Source organism: Hippoglossus hippoglossus, chromosome 22, assembly GCF_009819705.1.
Source record: "Hippoglossus hippoglossus isolate fHipHip1 chromosome 22, fHipHip1.pri, whole genome shotgun sequence".
NCBI lineage: Eukaryota > Metazoa > Chordata > Actinopteri > Pleuronectiformes > Pleuronectidae > Hippoglossus > Hippoglossus hippoglossus.
In genome coordinates, this window is record NC_047172.1 from 11,532,605 (window position 1) to 11,538,604 (window position 6,000).

Here is a 6,000-nt window from a genome sequence, read left to right on the forward strand (position 1 = left end):
GGATTCCCTTAAATCAGACAGGAATAAGAGGCAGGACTGTGTGCTCCCACTGCCTCGCATTTACCTGAGGCTCGCCCTTCTGACCCCAGCTCTGCATGTCTCTCCGAGGAACAAATTATATTCCTGATTAAGTTTGTGTGTTGTTATCATAAAATGTTATATTAAAATGCTCTTTACTAATCTGGGGGAAAAAAAGAAAGCTGTTTATATGCCTCCTTTTCTCTGCGTATTACAAGGCTCAGTAAATTGCCTGAGCAGAGGTGGGATATTTACCATGCCGTTTCACAGCACATTTTACAGCCTCTTTTTAAGCACTGTGTATTTGGGTTTTTTAAAGAATGTAGTTATGGGCGAGAGGTAATTCCCTGTTCATTCCCTGCAGTGAGATAAAATCATCAGGTAGAAAACAGCGTGGCACAGTGCAGCATTCTGAAACTTGCACTTACAACCCAGAACTAAGTGGGGAAAATGACTGAGCAAATGAATCATTTCAAGTTGTAGAGTTGAAGCGACATATCAGTGTGAATGCATGGAATAAATATGTCGCTGCTTTATGAAGTGTGAAATGGACCAATGCAGAGGCTGTCCCTGCGTTGCTCTGTCTGCTGCTCATTGCCGAGGTGACTCCACATTTATGGGCATTTACACCCCCGACTCTCGACAGTTTGGAAAATCAAATTTATGGGTCCGCTGGCACTTAAGTTTTTACTAGTAAAAAAAATAGTTCAGTAGTTGGTTCATTCTGATAAATTGTTATTTGCGCAGCTCCTCTGGGGTTAAAGCAAAAGACCAGAATGTTATTTTCATCCACATGATGCAATGGGACAATGATGAACACATTAACGAAGTGGCTGGGTTATTTACAGAGCTTATGCCTGTGTCCAGGGGTCGCAATTAAAGTGGTTTCGCACTCACATGCCAGAGTCCTAATGACCTAACAATCTCACACACTTACCAAAAAATCGCTCATTATCTGTTTAGCTGGCCGGGTGTGTTTGTCATCAGTGGAGTGACCTGCTCGGAGTAATGCCTCCTGTGGAAGAAGTAAATACTAATTAATGAGAAACAGAAACTGTTCCATTTTATATGCTACAATTGAAGTTAATAAGTGAGTCCTGCTTTTTTCTGCATGAGGAAATTCACAAAAGTGTGCACATTCATTTATGTGGGCATAATTATAATAGTAATGATAAGTATACCAATAAACTTTATTTGTATAGCACGTTCCATAGCATAAAACACAGCTCAAATGGCTTTACATTAAACAGATCATCAGAAGCTTAAAAACAGAAGATATTCAGACAGTAAAAGGCAATAAAATAATGATAAAAGGGTTAAAGCAAGGTTGAGATTACAATAAAAGAAAAGACATGGTGAATCAATTAAAATAAACCAGAAGGCGTCCAGACCTGCATATTCTGCAGAATCTGTTTACAGAGATCGCTGTGCAGTAACAAGTGTAGCTATAGGAACCGTAGGAATATTTGCACCATGTCTCTGTAAGAGATTTGCTTAATGGTTTTCAAGTTAATTGACATTTTGAGATAAATAAACCACCATAATGTTCAAACCTTTTGGTTTGTTCCTTTCAGCTCAGTCAGAGAATGGATATTTTATCTTTGTTAAATTTTAGCAGTTTGCAGAACATTTCTGTGTCCACGGTAAAGGTATCTGATCTCAATACATGTACATGCAACGTGGTGAAACAGTGGCCAATCAGCCTTGGCGGAGGTCTGCGCTCTCCAACTGCCCCTCCACTTTTGTACTGTTTTATTCCAACAAAAACAAATTTGCCATCAGCCTCTTTCTGATCCTCTCTCTTTATCATTTGTCCAGTTGCCCTGCCCCATTACTAGCATTTTTTGCCAAAGGCCAGGACCCTGTGTCCATTGATTGTGTAGGATCAAGTCACATCATGGGCGACCTCTGACCCCACAGTCCACTCTGGCTCTCGGCCTTAGCGTGCAGGTGTGGTGAGCATTGGCATTCCTCCCCTGTAGGTCAGAGCACCATTAGCCTTCACTGTAAAGAATGGACAACCATTCGTAATGACTAAACAACTGACAGTGACAATCTACATGAGACACAAGTTAACCGTTGACCTCTTCCTGTTGTTGTTGTTTGTTTCTTCTGGCAAAGCATCAGTGGTCTGGAGAAATGTCACTTGCTTCACTCTCCACCTTTTAAATCTCCTCTTATTAATCTTCAAAATGGTGTACATCTCAAATTCTGAAGCTGATGAATTGCAGCACGACCATTAAATGTCAAGCAACGTGCATCTTTATGTGTGTAAATACATCATTCATGGTAAATTCACATGATGAATGATTGTTAAAGTCTCCGAAAGAGTTACGATCTCTGTTGTTGCACTACGTAATGGGGTTTTAATGGCTGTGATAGCCAAAACACATGTCCCGACCACGCTGCTGCATGTAGGTTCAGACTTGGTCAGTGGGACCGACGCACATATGGCATTGTTCTTTCACATTGTCTGAATCACACTCTCTCTGGAGTTGGGCTGGAGTCCAGACCTTTCCTTTTTTTTTTTTTATCTTTTATTTCTTTGCTCAAGTCCTTTTCTTTTTCTCTGTGTACGTTTTCCTTCCTCTGTCTTTGCCTTGTGTTGGTTGCACTGAACTCTACTGATATACTGCTGTTTTCACCGGTGCTAAGACTTTTCTAAAGCCTTCTGGGACCCCACGGCCACAAGTGTCTGCAGGGCTGTCTATGTTGCAGTCTGTTTCTTTTTTGTTTTTTTTAAGTACAACAAAGAGAAAGACCTCATAGTTTCTCAAATCCTTTGAAATTCTACTTTTGTGATTGATCCACAGACCAATTCGGTAAAACCCAGAGGAACCAAACCCTGCTCATATGCCCCAGGGAAGATTTTCTTTTTTGAAGCTGATGGTATTTGCGTTTCGTGGAGGCAAACTGTGAGATGTGTTGATTTGTCCTGGGCATCCGTTGCTCCACAGGCTCTCTGGTGAAGACATTGACTCGCTCTGAACTCCATGCCAATTTGTCTCACTGAGGGACAGGCGCTCTTACTGTTCTCCCTCTTGTTTTCCCCACCGATCCTCAATCTAAACTTGCCCCACTAGCCCCTCTTGCCACCTCTCCACCCCTCTCCCTGTTCATTTTCCCCTCACGGCTTCTTACAAACTTTCCGCAATCTTCACTTTTAGGTTCCTCTTCCCCTTTCAAACTACTTCTGCATGCACTTCTGTCCTCCAAGTGAAGGGTAGCTTGCACAAATTTATCAGACCTGACACCATGGAAAAAAAAAACGTGGACCTCCTTCGCTATCAACGTCTAATCCTTTTTTCTTTCTTTCTTACCAGTGCAGATGGCTGTCAGACGCTGCAATCCCAAACACTGTGTTCAGCTGGGATATGTCTTTGATCTCTTTTGACTAATGGTAATGGCTTGTTTTTGTCTGGTGGGGGGGATCTTGGCGAGCTATGTCAAACAGGGATTTCATCAGGGCAGGCGATGTGTCTTTTTTTTTTTTTGGTATTGTTTTACACATAGAAACTTGCTAAGCTGAGAGCATGAACATCGTGGAGACAGTGACAAGATGCATGACCACTTTTTGAAGCTTATCAGTGATCAATGTTTGAGCTGCTAATCCCCTGTGCACTTACAACACACATCTCTCACTGACTGACTCGATGCACACACACACACACACACACACACACACACACACACACACACACACACACACACACACACACACACACACACACACACACACACACAAGCACACTCTCACGGAGCCACTTCACAGTAGTTAGTCAAGAGCTGCTTTTAGACATGAGACAAACATTTTCCTGAGGTTCTGTATGTGACAATGCAAATGTCAGAGTCAGTTGCTCCAGACATTTTGCGAAAATTGTCCCTCCAGCCCCCAAGTAAAATGTCCAGAAAATGTCTTAGTGAGCCCATGTGAGAATTACAGTGTGGACAGCCGAGGGGTCCCGATGGGTCGAGCCAGGTTCAGACGAAAAATTCCCAATGATGTTCGGGGTTGTGTTGGGTTTGGTCATGTTGTCGGGGCTATTAACTTGTTTTTTACACTACTCGTGCCTGTAATGAGGGAAAACATCAGACCTGGGTTGAGTTCGGGTTCAAAAAACAGAATGCCTGTCGGGATTGGACAGAGTGTGGATACAGAGAGAAAATGTCTGGAAAATCCACAGCTAGTGAGTGAGTGGGGGTGTTGATGATGTTTCTAACATGCAACCGACATCAAACTGCAAAATGAGAAAGAGCCACCATACAGTACATGTGGAATTACAATGAAGATGTCAATTTGGAAACACAACAAGACTGAGAGCTTTTGGTGATTAAGGCTGACACCGGTGTCGATGTGGTTAAACAAAAACACATGGAAGTTCATACGTTATGTCCTGCCCCCTGCAGGCTCTACCCAGATGCCACCCCTCACCTGAGCGTTCTGGACACAGTCCCTGTTGATGTGAACGTGTCTGACCTGGACAATCTCCTGCTGCACTTTTCAAAATCAAATTTTCTGACCCAATTTACCCAGTTCACGTCTGAAAACAGCCGAAAGAGAAAGCAGTGCAGTTAATCCTATGAACTCCACTCGAGCAAAACCTCAAAAAAAGAGACATTTTCTAATTAATGGTTCACTTTTCGGAAAGTTAATCACGAATTATAATGTTTACCGTTGCAGCATTTGGAGCTGCACACCACACTGACTTTGCCGTGGGCTCCTCCAAGCCATGAAAGCCAACGCACCTGTGATGAATACGCCTGCTATTATCACTCATCGGATCAATTAATTAAATCTTCCTAAAACATTTATGCCACTCGTTACCACACCGATCCCTGAATGGGGAGATGGATTACAGGTGCTTCCTGTAGGCATCAGGAAAAAACACATGACTGATTAAAGCGCGAGATGTTTTCTCCCAATCCTCCGCCCCTCATCCATCCATTCTCATCGTCCTCCCGGAGGCTCCCACACACCGGCCCGTTCGGACCCTTGACGGACACTTCTCCAGTCTAAAAGAGGCCACCGGGGGACATTCCCATGGAACGTCTCAGCAGCCAGAGTGAGATTATAATGTGGGGTGCGGTGAAAAAAAACAAATAACTCCTGCTAAGTTATTTCTTCATGGAGGGAGCGGGGAGACAGCTGATGGGGACATGTTTAGACAGTTGCACTCGGGCAGGGCATTCCTCACCCTCTCCTGACGCACACACATTTGAACATGTGGTGTAGTCTATTTGGATACGAGCTCACATTTAAACAAATATACAGACACAAAATATTGGGCAGGGCTCTTGACTCATCCATTAACCCCCAATCTACATGTGCACACACACTGAGCGACATTCTATCTCCTCAGCCAACATGCCAAAGATTTGACAGACACACACACACACACACACACACACACACACACACACACACACACACACACACACACACACACTCGCCCACATACACTCCAACACTAACATACAAACACGCGTGAGCTTGATTACAAAGCTGTGGTTGGTTGACAAATGGCACGGTGTTCATATTTTGCCTCCGGCATGGCGGTGGTAATGATTCCATAATTGTCCTGAGCGCTCAACACTCACTTCCAATCAGCATCCAGAACAACTCCGCAGCTGGCTACACACGCCTCTGCGAAACCTGAAAAGACACACACACACACACACACACACACACACACACACACACACAGACAGTCACATAAAAAAAAAAAAAAGATTCAGTTTCAACTGTGGTTAATATGAGTCACGAGAAGAATGCTGTTCATTTCAGTGTGTTCATAGTTAACATCTTTTGCTCAGACACTTGCTATGTGATCCTATCTGTTATTACACCGGGGGTGAGATGAGTCTGATACATCGGGTGAGGCAGCTGTTTGTCATCGCAGCCAAACTTGTGTTGGAACAGCTTTTAAGATAAAGATTAATGAAGTTTGCTGCCTGTCTTTTCTGGTTACTTGTGATACCTGA